Source organism: Bos grunniens, chromosome 3, assembly GCF_055505025.1.
Source record: "Bos grunniens cultivar Pamir isolate PY7600 chromosome 3, Bosgru_T2T1.0, whole genome shotgun sequence".
Lineage (NCBI taxonomy): Eukaryota > Metazoa > Chordata > Mammalia > Artiodactyla > Bovidae > Bos > Bos grunniens.
The window spans coordinates 115919659-115933919 of record NC_141167.1 but is presented as its reverse complement, the minus strand read 5'-3'; the positions used below and the strand labels follow the sequence as shown (position 1 = coordinate 115933919).

At 38.3% G+C, this 14261-nt stretch overlaps 1 long non-coding RNA gene across 1 annotated transcript; it reads right to left on the bottom strand.

The window, feature by feature from the left end:
• Positions 1–595: 595 nt before the first annotated feature.
• LOC147377064 (uncharacterized) lies at positions 596–12077 on the bottom strand. Its single transcript, XR_015161308.1, has 2 exons — positions 11974–12077; positions 596–717 (listed from the first exon to the last, which is right to left on the bottom strand). It is a non-coding gene; the product is annotated as an uncharacterized LOC147377064 (long non-coding RNA).
• Positions 12078–14261: the final 2184 nt, after the last annotated feature.

Here is a 14261-nt window from a genome sequence, read left to right as displayed (position 1 = left end):
GTAGTTAAGTCACATTTCCCCCTTCTCTTTTTAGGTTGGCCCCTTTTAGAGTTAGCTTTTCTTTATCTTGTACAGATCTACAACAAACGGTCAACACAAACCAACATTATAAATAGTCGGTTCCTCATTGTTCCATGTCCAATTTCTTATACTTGATTCTGCATTTTAGATTTTGTTATTTACAGCACCATACTCTGAGTACCAACTTTTTTACATGCTAGTTTGCATTGTAAATAATTTAAGCTCTGATTCAAGCAGTTTTAAGCAATAAGAATTAATTAATCACACATAAGTCTCAAATAATAGTAGAATTCAGGTTCAGAATTATTTTCATCAGTAGCTCAGCAATGTCACTATTCTCTGTACCTCTCCCAGCATTATTTTCTAAAATGATTCTACAGGATGATATTAATCCCAGGAAAGGGATGTCTGGTAAAACAAAGGAAGAAACAAAAGTCCAGTGAACATATATGCTTAGGAAATATTTCATAGAGTATTCTCATTTTATAGATTCACAATGCTAATTAACATATATATGTATGTACAAATATTAGTCTTAAATGATTTAATTTAATATTATATTTATAGGAAAGAATTTGTGGAAATATATTTATTGTACTCTGGTGTAGGCTCCAAATTTCTTCTCTCTGCAATGAAATTAATTCCAAACGATGATGTCTTCCTGGGGGCATTCTATACCAACCAGTGTTTCTTCATCTAAAAAAGATGTAAATGTAAAGGTATGAGTGGTTTTATTCTGTTCCACAGGGAAGGTGGATTGACTAGTTGAAACTTTTCATCTGAAAGAGGCAGCAACTTGTCATTGTTACAGAAAAAAATGGTGCATACAGATTTTTTTTTTAATAAAAGCTCTGTAGTAGAGATAATGGACAAAACATTTAAAAATATCATCCAAAAAATTAATTCCAGATGAAGTAAAGTTACAAAAAGGAAGACATATAAGGACAAAAAAATAAAGCATTGCACAAGATAGAAACTTTAACCGGAAGACTAAAAACTGTTACTCATATAATATTTGGGAAAAGATGCCATAAACAAGGTGAAAATCAAGTGATAAAGGTAGAAATATAGTTGAAATCCATGTCAAAGTGTTGATATTAAAGAATATCTAAAAATCAGTATAAATATGAATAACCAGACATTGTTTAAATTAAAAAATGACAAACATAAGCTTGGTTTAATCAATGACTTTTAGGATTCACCTTTTACACTTGATAATTTATGAAGGTAAATGGAGATGTCAGTAGAATAAGCTACAGGTGTACATTTTATTCCTTGAAGACAAAGTACCAGTGAATTTTCTTTTTAAAGTAAGGTTCTTTAACTTGATTCTCAAGTGTAGGGGTGGTATTTGTTTTAATTAAAGTTTTTTGCATGCTACCTAGCAGGGTGCCTGACACAGATGATTGTCTTTTGTGTTTATTTTTTAATCAACATATTTTTATTCTAATAATCTTATCAGTTACATCTATTCCAGATAAGTGCTTACCTATGAAGTGGCCTATAATAAAATTCACACAATATGTGAAATATTTTATAGTCACATAAACTTCTTTATGATAGTACACATGACTGATAAATACAATTTTTCAAATGCTGTACATATTTTATTTAATTAGCATAGATTTTATAGAGAAGTTTTAGGTTTGGAGCAAAATTGAGACAAAAGCAGAGTTCTCGCATCTCTCCATGTCTTGACACGTGTATCCTGCTTGTGCTCAGTTGCTAAGTCATGTCCGACTCTTTGTATGGGTTAGAGCCCACAAGGCTCCTCTGTCCATGGGATTTTCCAGACAGGAATACTGGAGTGGATTGCCATTTCCTTCTTCAGGGGATCTTCCCAAACCAGAGACTGAACCCACATCTCCTGCATTGGCAGATGGATTCTTTACCACTGAGCCACCAGGGAAGCACCTTGACAAATGTATATTGGCAGATATATATATATATATATATATATATATATATATATAAAATCTCAAGTAGTTTCACTGCCCTAAAAATCCTGTGTACTCTGTCTATACATCCCTCTCTCCCCAACCCTCTGGCAACCACTAATCCTTTCCCTGTCTCTATAGTTCTGCCTTTTCCCGTATGTCCTATAGTTGGAATCATACAGTATGTTGTCTTTTCAGATTGGCTTCTTTTATTTAGTATTATGCATTTAAGATTTCTTCATATCATTTTTGTGATTTGATAGTCCCTTGCTGTTTAGCACTGAATAATATTTCACTGCCTGGATGTGTACCACAGTTTATGCGTTTATCCATTCACCCAGGATATCTTGGTTTCTCTAAGTTTAGGTAATTATGAATAAACTTGTATAAATATAAATATTCATGTTTTTATGTGGAGACAAGTTTTCAACTTAACTGGGTAGATATTTAATAGCATGATTGCTGTATCATGTGGTAAGAGTAGGTCTAGTTTTAAAAGAAACTGCCAAACTGTCTCCCAAAGTGGTTTTATCTTTTTGCATCTCCACCAACAATGAAACAGAATTCTTGTTGCTGTGAAACTTCACCAGCATTGATATTGTCAGTGTTTTGGATTTTTGCCATTCTAATCAAGGTGCAATGATGTCTCACTGCTTTGTATGATGTGGATTATCTTTATCTACATTTATCTCTCATGTATATCCTCTTTGGTGAGGAGCCCGTTCAGATCTTTAGCCCATTTTTAAATTGGGTTCTTTATTTTCTTATTGTTAAGTTTTAATAGTTTTTTTTGTTTGTTTGCATAGATTTTTGAGATTAAAAATATAATAATAGAGCAGATGTAATGAGCTTCATTTTCTGTCTGTTCTGTTTTTACTCTTCAAGGAGTTGGTCTTTGATGTGGAATTCAGACATCTCTAGGCCAAGCAAACTATGTCCATGTAGTTGATAATGGGTACAGTGGTCAAAGTAGTTTCAAGAACTGGTATGAAATCCTGGGCCATGTTCCATCTGAAAACACTGTCTCTAATTCTAGTACTTCATCTAACCAGTCCATCTATCCCCATGTGAATTTTTGGACTTGTCCTTGACTCCCACTCTAACACAACTAACATTCTAAGACATCTCTGTGTAAAGAATTGTGTAACTGTTTTTAAAATTGTTTGAGAATAAGCCCACTGACATGCTAGGGCTCCACTGAACAAACTCTGGGAAACACTGGTGGAAAGCAGACATTAAATTCTGCCTTCTGTTTGCTTTGCAAGCATTTTATGCCTTATGTTGAAATATTTAATCAACCTAACAGTGAGTGGCCTTTCCTCAGTAAACTGTGAGATTACATCAGCAAACCAAAACCTAACATTTAATGTTCCATATTCTTGTAGAGATTCCATCTTCCTGGAAGTCACCCCATTCAGGTAACCAATCCCTAATCACCTACTACTTCCAAAGTTTTCCTTGTTCCCTGCTCATTTTTCATCTTTCTCTTTTCCATTTTCTCTAAAAATGTGCCAATTTTCCCCTGCCTCAGAGTTGTCTGGACTCTTGAGAACACAGACTGCCTGCTTCATGAAGTGTTAAGTAAAGTTTGTTTTGTCACCCAAATTTTTTTCAAATTTTTTTAACACATAAAATTTTAAGCAACCAAGAGAATGGGTAGGCATGCAATAAAGACTCATTAAATCTTTATAGAATCAAAGAAAGAGAAAAGATCACCTGACCACTGTATTCTTGGTCTTTTCAGGAGAAAAAGAGGAGATGTCTTCTTTTGTGTTAGTTGGCTCTGTCATAAATGTTGTTGTTCTGTCATTCCCATAACAATCTTGGCATTTATTGGATCATAAATTTGACTAAAAGCTATGACCAACCTAGACAGCATAATAAAAAGCAGAGACATTACTTTGCCAACAAAGGTCTGTCTAGTCAAAGCTATGGTTTTTCCCGTGGTCATGTATGGATGTGAGTTGGACTATAAAGACAGCTGAGTGCCAAAGAATTGATGCTTTTGAACTGTGGAGAAGACTCTTGATAGTCCCTTGGACTGCAAGGAGAGCCAACCAGTCCATCCTAAAGGAAATCAGTCCTGAATATTCATTGAAAGGACTGATGCTGAAGCTAATGCTTCAATATCTTGGCCACCTGATGCGAAGAACTGACTCATTGGAAAAGACCCTGATGCTGGGAAAGATTGAAGGCAGGAAGAGAAGGGGATGACAGAGGAGAGATGGTTGGATGGCATCACCAACTCGATGGACATGAGTTTGAGCAAGCTCCAGGAGTTGGTGATGGACAGAGAGACTTGGTGTGCTGCAGTCCATGGGGTTGCAAAGAGTCGGACATGACTGAGCAACTGAACTGAACTGAAATTGTGACTGATTTTATCCGACAAAGAATGTAAGACATATAAATAAATCTTTAAAATGTTCTCAGAAAATCTAGAGAATCAAAATATATTAGCAGAATCTGGAGTAAGAGATTTGGGAGTGGAAAAAGTAAGTGGGGAAAAAAAAAAAAAAAAACACAGGATGAACTGCCAAAGCAGAAAAAGGTAAACAGCATGGCATTTCTGTCTTAATGTTTCTCTCATTTTATTAAATTGTTTGCTAAATGAGACAGAGGAAAATAAAGAGCCAAATGCTTGTTAGGGTTCAATACTTTGTATATTTCCAAAATTTTTCAGTGTACGTATAAGTGTGTACAGATGCCTATAAGATATTGAAACAAGGCTTTTCTATAATATTTTGGTTTTATTGGCAACTAATGCACTTACTTCTGTTTTCACAAAGTTGTGAATAACAATCACTAACGTTTAATAAGCCATTATTTTGTGCCAGGCATGATGTTATATTTAACTTGTATTACTGTAATTAATTCTACACAGAAGAGCTATACACAAAAGAACTTAATGACCCTGATAACCATGATGGTGTGATCACTCACCTAGAGCCAGACATCTTAGGGTGTGAAGTTAAGTGGGCCTTGGGGAACATTACTACGAACATGGCTAATGGAGACTATGGAATTTCAGCTGAGCTATTTCAAATCTTAAAGGATGATGCTGTGAAAGTGCTTCTTTTCAATATGCCAGCAAATTTGGAAAACAGTGGCCACAGGACTGGAAAGATCAGTTTTCATTCCAGTCCCAAAAAAGGGAAATGCCAAACAATGTTCAAACTACTGCACAATTGCCCTCATTTCACATGCTAGCAAGGTAATGCTCAAAATCCTTTAAGCTGGGCTTCAATACTGTGCGAGTTGAGAAATTCCAGATGTACAAACTGGATTTAGAAAAGGCAGAGGAACCCGAGATCAAATTGCCAACATCCATTGGATCATAGAAAAAAGAAGGGTTTTCCAGAAAAACATCTAATTCTGCTTCATTGACTACCCCCAAAGACTTTGACCATGTGGATCACAACAAGCTGTGGAAAATTCCTCAAGAAATGGGGATATCAGATCACCTTTCCTGCCTCCTGAGAAATCTGTATGCAGGTCAAGAAGCAAAAGTTAGAACTGGACATGGAACAATGAACTGTTTCAAAATTGGTAGAGGAGTAGGTCAAGTATGTACTGTCACCTTGTTTATTTAACTTTTCTACAGAGAACATCACGAGAAATGCCAGGCTGGATGAAGCACAAGCTGGAATCATTCTCTGCTGCTGGGAGAAATATCAACAACCTCAGACACGCAGATGTCACAACCCATAAGGCAGAAAGTGAAGAGGACTTAAAGAGCCACTTAATGAAAGTGAAGAGGAGAGTGAAAAAGCTGGCTTAAAACTCAGCATTCAAAAAACTAAGATCATGAAATCTGATCCCATCACTTCATGGCAAATAGATGGGAGAAACATTGGAAAAGTGAGACTTTATTTTCTTGGACTCCAAAATCACTGTGGATGGTGACTGCAGCCATGAAATTAAAAGATGCTTGCTCCTCGGAGGAAAAGTAATGACAAACCTAGAAGAAATGTCCTTTAAACAAATAGCAAAATATTGAAGATGTGTAAAAATCCTGTATTATTTATAAAATATGTATAAAAAGCAATGTACCTTCTGGGACAATAACTACTTATTCAGTTTTTGAAAAAAAATTAAAAGCAGAGACATTACTTTGCCAACAAAGATCCCTATAGCCAAAGCTATGGTTTTTCCAGTAGTCATGTATGGATGTGAAAGCTGGACAATAAAAAAAGGCTGTGTGCTGAAGAACTGATGCCTTTGAACTGTGGTGCTTGAGAAGACTCTTGAGAGTCCCTTGGACAGCAAAGGGATCAAATCAGTCATTCCTAAAGGAAATCAATCCTAAATATTCATTAGAAGGACTGATGCTACAGCTGAAGCTTCAATACTTTGGCTACCTGATGCGAAGAGCCAATTCATTGGAAAAGACCCTGAAGCTGGGAAAGATTGAAGGCAGGAGGAAAAGGGGATGTCAGAGGATGAGATGGTTGGATGGCATCACCGACTCAATGGCCATTAGTTTGAGCAAGCTCTGGGTGATGGTAAAGGGCAGGGAAGCCTGGCGTGCTGCAGTCCATGGGGTCACAAAGAGCTAGACATTACAGAGAGACCGAACAACAACAACAAGGCGAAGAACATCATGAGAAATGTTGGGTGGGATGAAGCACAAACTGGCACCAAGATTGCTGGGAGAAATATCAATACCCTCAGATATGCAGATGACACCATCCTTATGGCAGAAAATGAAGAGAAATTAAAGAGCCTTTCGATGAAAGTGAAAGAGGAGAGTAAAAATTTTGGTTTAAAACTCAACATTCAAAAAACCAAGATCATGGCATCTGGTCCCATCACTTCACAGCAATAGATAGGGAAAAAATGGAAACAGTGACATACTTTATTTACTTGGGTTCCAAAATCACTGCAGATAGTGACTGCAGCCATGAAATTAAAAGATGCTTGACCCTTGAAAGAAAAGCTGTGATGAACCTAGAGAGTATATTAAGAAGCAGAGACATCACTTTGTCTACAAAGGTCCATATAGTCGAAGCTATGGTTTTTTCAGTAGTCATGTGTGGATGTGAGAGTTGGTTCATAAGGAAGCTGAGCACCAAAGAATTGATGCTTTTGAGCCATGGTACTGGAGAAGACTTTTTAAGAGTCTCATGGATTGCAAGGAGATCAAATCAGTCAATCCTAAAGGAAATCATCCCTGAATATTCATTAGAAGGACTGATGCTGAAGCTGAAACTCCAACACTTTGGCCACCTGGTGGGAACAACAGAATCATTGGAAAAGATCCTGATGCTGCAAAGAATGAGGGCAGGAGGACAAGAGGGCAATGAAAAGGTTAGATGGCATCACCAACTCAGTGGACATGAGTCTGAGCAAGCTTTGGGAGATAGTGTTGGACAGGGAAGCCTGGAGTGCTGCAGTCCATGGGGTCACAAAGAGTCATACACGATTGAGTCACTGAAAAACAACAAAGCCTTAGAATAACTTTGTGAAATGGGAACTGTAAATATCCTAAACTTTTCATTCGGGAACCAGCAGTAGAGCCTATATGCCTTAACCAACTGTGATGTCTCGCTTTTATGAAGAACACAGTTATTTCAGGAACAGCCCTGAATTGGATGTAAACTTCCTGCCTTTCTGAGAGTGAATCTTCCTTTAGGGCTTGAATTATCTGTCCTTTCTTACCTGAATTGTGTCTGGCCATTTGAAGAACTGATTAGCTTCACAGAGACCTCTGGACAGTGACTCACCTGGCATGATTTCAGGGTCATCTGATGAGAGTACAGTGCTCCCAACTGACCTAATAGAACTAAACCAGGTAAATCCACATACATGATTTACCTCACCCGTATTCAGTTTGGATTTTGAAATGCTCTTACGTTATAGTAAAAACAAATTTGTTTCCTCAAAACTGTAGTATATTCTGAGTTCAGTGGGTTGTGTATGAGGTGGTAGTATTGCTGAAGAAATGCAGGGGGAGGTTTTTGTTAGAGAGAGATTTTCCCTTCTGTTTTAGTACAGGTGATGACAGTGAAGAATTTGCCTGACATCCATCAGTGATGAAATGGGTGACCCTACTTAATTTTCTTATAATATCATCACCAGAAATTTTCCTGATTGTTCACTAATGCATGAACTATTAGAAAAAAAAATTCTTTCAGAAAGCAATTAGAGAATGGGTTTAAAATATAGACACTATGAAACAGGAAACCTGTACTTATACCTTTTTAAGGTATAAATTATTGGTATTTATTCATGTCAAAATTGTGTTTGATTAGAATGGAGATTTCAGAGAAGGCAATGGCACCCTACTCCAGTACTCTTGCCTGGAAAATCCCATGGATGGAGGAGCCTGGTAGGCTGCAGTTCATGGGGTCGCTAAGAGTCAGACACGACTGAGCGACTTCACTTTCACTTTTCACTTTCATGCATTGGAGGAGGAAATGGCAACCCACTCCAGTGTTCTTGCCTGGAGAATCCCAGGGATAGGGGAGCCTGGTGGGCTGCCGTCTATGGGGTCGCGGAGAGTTGGACACGACTGAAGCGACTTAGCAGCAGCAGCAGAATGGAGATTTAGGACTATTATGAGCAAAAGACTGAGGGTTGTCAAAAAAATACTCTGGCAAATAGTATTGTATTTGCTAGCCTTTTCAAAATCATTAGCAGAAAGGACACCAGGATTACTATTCTGTTAATAACTTTATTATTTATTTATTTATTTATTTATTAAAATTTATTTATTTTAATTGGAGGCTAATTATAATATTGTATTGGTTTTGCCATACATCAACATAACTTAACGAGCTCTGATTCATCAATAAAAACTTTGTTAAAGACCTGGTTAAGAACATTTTAAATATTGGATTTTACCATTCTTTGGCTGGCCATATAAAGAAAGTAAGTTAAGAAGAAAGAGTTGGATTTTTAAAACTCCTATCCACACAGATATACACCAGAGAGGAAAGAACAGGAAGAGAAGAAGCTGGTAAGGTATCCTGTGGACTTGATTTTTGAGGGTAACACCATCTTATCATGAGGTCAAATGGAGCTAGAAAGAGGAAAGGCAGAGGCAAGAATGACTAGTGTAGAGGAAGAAGAAGTTTTCCTTGACTCCCTTAGAGTCTCTGACTAGGTCTGAAAATTGAACTGATTTTAAACAAAAACAGATTAATGGGGGAAAACCTACAAATTTATTTAACACATGTTTATGTGACAAGGGATCCTTCCTAAGGAAATGAAGATCTGAAGAATCGACTAAACTTGAGTATTTTTATGTTAGACTTGATGAAGAGTGGAAAGGCACAGGGAAATATGATAGGTCAAATAGCATGAGCCAAGTGTTGTAAATTGGGAGAAATTCGCAAGGCCCATTCCTTTGGGTTCTGATTGGTGTCCCTCCATCTTAGAAATAGGAAACTCCTTTCCTCATGAACAGGCAGGGCACTTTTCATATGAGGGTCCTATGACCTACTTCAGGGGAGAAAGGGAGAAGGAAAGTCAAAGAGACTGTCTTCCTTCTGCCAGTTTCTCAAACACCTTCAGCTTATTCAGTATGCCAAGGAGCCATATTTTGTGTTATCATGTCCTGAATCCCATCAAGAGAAGGAAATATGAGAGATAACAGGAGGAAAGTATGAGAGAGGAGACAGGATAGTAGAAAGAAGAGATGAGAAGAAAGAGAAAAGAACAAAATGGAGAATAAGGATGTGAAGAAACCTCAGCCCCAAGAGATGTCCTAACTCAATAGACCCTGCAAACAAGCCTGGGATCAAAAAGAGAGATGAAAGGTGAAGGCCGGCATACACTAAAAGATCATGTCTTGCTTAGGTTGGCTTATCACGTGGAGGCAGGGACCACATATGAGATCTCTTGCCCTTATGGGTCTGATCTGTGCCTAGGAATCTAGCCAATCAGATTTGTATCCACTGCTCCACTGATGAATAAGCTAATGGGAAAAAAAAGGAAAAAGATGAACCTCCAGGTAGAAAGAAGGGAACCTAAGACCTTTTCAAAGATTATTTATGCTTTCTTCAGTCAGATAATGCAAATGGCATAATCCCACAGGTTTCTTTTTAAAAATGTGTCTACAGTAAGTTTACAGTTCAAATGAATATAGGTGGTAAAGATGGCATTTTTGAATATGCACGTTGAAGCATACTATCTTCTCCAAACCCAGAGGGAAAATATTCAGTTTGTCAAAGTTAGAGGCCAGCGCTGATCCTCTGAAATGATCATTTACTGTAACTAGTAGAAGGGAGAGAGGGCGGCATTTTGATTCACAGAGACAGACCAATATTCCGGTATGGGTTTACCTTTACTGCTGCAGCATTTCTTCCAGCACTGTCACTGAAAGTCTTACAAAATGCCCTATTAATCACTGTAACATGCCATACGGCATTGCCCGTTCATCCAAGATTACCTTGTATATCAAAGGTGGTGTGTGATAATGGTGCATATTCATGCAATACACTGGTTTCTAATGTAAAAACATGTAAATGCCAAATAACATTTTATGTCTTATGTCAGAGTATAACGAATTGACCTCTTCCCATGATAATATGGCAGCTGATATGACTTTGTACCCTGTGTTCAGCTCACAAACTTTTCTCCTAGATTAAGGACAAGAGTGAATGTAGACGAGTAAGAAGGGTGGACAGTGCTTGATATCTTAGATCCTTCCCTCCAGAACCTCTTTCCACCCTTCTCAAAAAATACAGAATGTTGTCTGGAAATGTCACATGAATATTGAGGTCATAATGAATGATAACAAGAACCAATTACAGTGTTGTTAAGGAAATTGTGAGCTAAGAGTTAAAAGACACTGAGATTAAGAAGGAGATGCCAGAAGGGTGGGACTTCCATGGTAGCTCAGCTGGTAAAGAATCTGCCTGCAATGCAGGAGACCTGGGTTTGATTCCTGGGTTGAGAAGATCCCCTGAAGAAGAGATAGGCTACCCACTCCAGTATTCTTGGGCTTCCTGGGTGGCTCAGACTGTAAAGAATCCACCTGAAATGCAGGAGACCTGAGTTCTATCCCTGGATTGGGGAAATCCCCTGGAGGAGGTCACGGCAACCCACTCCAATATTCTTGCCTGGAGAATCCCATGGGCAAAGAAGCCTGGTGGGCTACCATCCATGAGGTCACAAAGAGTTGGACATGCCTGAGCAACTAAGCACAGCACCGCACCAGGAAGGCGAGGGTAAGTGTTATTTTTTAATTGCTAAATTGTGTCTGACTCTTTGTGACTCCATGGGCTATAGTCAGCCAATCTCCTCTGTCAATGGGATTTTCCAGGCAAGAATACTGGAGTGGGTTGCTATGCTCTCCTCCAAGGGATCTTCCTGACCCAGAGATGGAACTGGTGTCTCCTGTGTCTCTTGCACAGCAGATGGATTCTTTACCACTGATCCACCAAGGAAGCAGGGTTAAGGGTAGTTGTTCCATTTAACCTCAAACAGTAACTTAAATAAATTAAGGATTTTAAAAGAATGTGTATATAGGTATCACTGAATCACTCTGCTGTATAGCAGAATTTAACACTGTAAATCAACTATACTTCAATAACATACTATCTTTAAAAAGCACAAAAATTAAAAAAAAAAACAAAAAACCCTGTTGAACAGACTGTGAATTTAAATTTTGGAGAAAAGAAATAAATATCCCAGTTCTACAATTAATTAATTAAGGGTTTTGTTTTTCTTAAATAGCAGAAAGTTTGGTGTAGGCTATCCAGGCTGATATAATGACCATGCGATGTCAACAGTGACACAGACTCTTTTCCTTTTCACTAAATGGCACCCCACTCCAGTACTCTTGCCTGGAAAATCCCATGAATGGAGGAGCCTGGTAGGCTACAGTCCGTGGGGTCGCAAGGGGTTGGACACGACTGAGCGACTTCACTTTCACTTTCTTTTCTGTTCTCACCTTGGTTGTTTCAAGGTTGCATGATGGTTGCTCTGCTTCCAGTATCAGGTTGTCCTTACAAACAGGAGGAAGGGAAGGAAGGACAAATCCAGTAAGCCGTTTGCTTACTCTACTCACCTTCCAAATGTAATCTGCCCTGGGAGACTGGCCCTTAAAGAAGAGACTTCCTTGCCCTTTGGCTCCTGGTTGGGTTTGGCCAATAGAGAACCCTGGAAAGAGACTGATGGAAGAGACAAGAAAGACGTCAGAGTAAACAGTTCTGCGGTTCCCTCCCTTTGAAGGCAGTCCAAGCTGTGTCCTCCAATGGAAGGACCCGGCTCCTCTTAGAAGGAAACCTCTATCACACAACTCTACCCTGGGTTCTGGGGACCTCTTTCTTTGAGCAGGTTTAGGTATCTGCGTATATGTCTATATAAAAGTTTTTAAATATTGTTTGGATACAAACCAAAGGTCTATCAGCAGTTCCCTTGAAACAGGGGAAGGAAGAAGACTGAGAAGGGAGCAGAGCCAGATTTCAATTCATTTGTAACAATCTGTTTCTTAACGATACATTTATTTTTGTTCTGGCCTAGCAGTACTAACAGGCCCTCCTGCTGCCAGTGGCTGACTGTCCTGTTCCTTACCCCTTCCCTTCTCTGCCTACACTTCTATAATTAGCCCTTGCATAAGGGAGCCCTTGTCCAATTATCCTAATTTGAGAGTGCCATCTGCTTTCCTACAGTCACACCAGCATTGCGTGCTTGTCGTAAGCCATGGAGGATCTAGGCGCTTCACATAGGTAACTCATTTAACCCTCATCTGATTAAAGAATGCAGCTGTGTGTACTGCCAACATCTTAGAGATGGAGTGACTGATGTCAGAGAGTTAAAGTAACTTGCCTAAAGTCACACACTTAGGATTTGACAGGTGCATGGAATAAACCCAGGCAGCCTAGTTCCAGAGCCCCTGATCCTAATTACCATACAATGCAGCCTCTCAAATAAGTGAATTTTGAACACACATGATGGAATATTTACAGTGAATGATGTAAATAAATATGAATCAACATGAGAAACCTCAAAAGTCTAAATCTGATAAAAAAAAGTTTCAGAATCATTCCATTTTATGTATATTTTAAAATAAATACATAAAACTAGATTTAGATTATTTATGGATATATATTTGTATGCTACTGCTGCTAAGTCACTTCAGTCGTGTCCGGCTCTGTGCAACACCATAGAGGGCCGCCCACCAGGCTCCGCCGTCCCTGAGATTCTCCAGGCAAGAACACTGGAGTGGGTTGCCATTTCCTTCTCCAATGCATGAAAGTTGAAAAGTGAAAGTGAAGTCACTCAGTCGTGCCCGACCCTTAGCGACCCCATGGACTGCAGCCTTCCAGGCTCCTCCGTCCATGGGATTTTCCAGGCAAGAGTACTGGAGTGGGGTGCCATTGCCTTCTCTGTATATTTGTATAGATAGAGATATTTATTTTTATAGTATATAAAATAAAAATTAAAAGATATATATATATATGTAGTAGGCTTTCCAGGTGGCGCTAGTGGCAAAGAATCCACCTGCCAATGCAGGAGACTTAAGAGAAGTGAGTTTGATTCCTGGGTCAGGAAGATCCCTGGAGGAGGGCATGACAACCCACTCTAGTATTTTTGCCTGGAGAATCCTGTGAACAAAGGTGGAGCATAATCTATGGAGTCATAAAGATTCAGACAGGACTGAAGTCACTTAGCACACACATATTTATACATAGTAAAAAATGATTTGGGTGTAAACTAAATACATCATAATGACCTTTTAGGTAATAAAAAATGTCTAGGGAAGAGAGTAAAGGGGATTTCCACTTTACCTGTGATGGTTTATTCACTTAAAACAACAAAACATGCAATAAAATCTAATTAACATCCATCACTATGCAGTTATCCTTTCTGTTTCTATGATGAGAAAGAACCCTTACAATCCACTCTCCTAACTACTTTCAAATATACAATACAGTGTTATTAGCTATAGTACATTACATTATATTCCCAGGTCTTACTTATTTTATGACTGGAAATTTGTACTTTTACCCATTTGCCTACCCACATCCCTTGTCTCTGACAAGCACTAATTTCTTCTCTGTATCTATAAGTTCCTGATTTTGTTTTATTTTGGTTTGATTTTTGTTTTAGATTTTATGCATAATGGAGATCATATGGTCTTTGTCTTTCTTTTTCTGACTTATTTACTTAACATAATGTGCTCAAGGTCCATCTTTGCTGTCACAAAATAACAAGATTCCCTTCTTTTTTATGACTGAATAATATTCCGGTTTGTGTATGTATCCTCTGTCCATGGAATTCTCTGGGCAAGACTACTGGATTGGTAGCCATTTCCTTCTTTAGAGGATATTTTATATATATATATATATATAT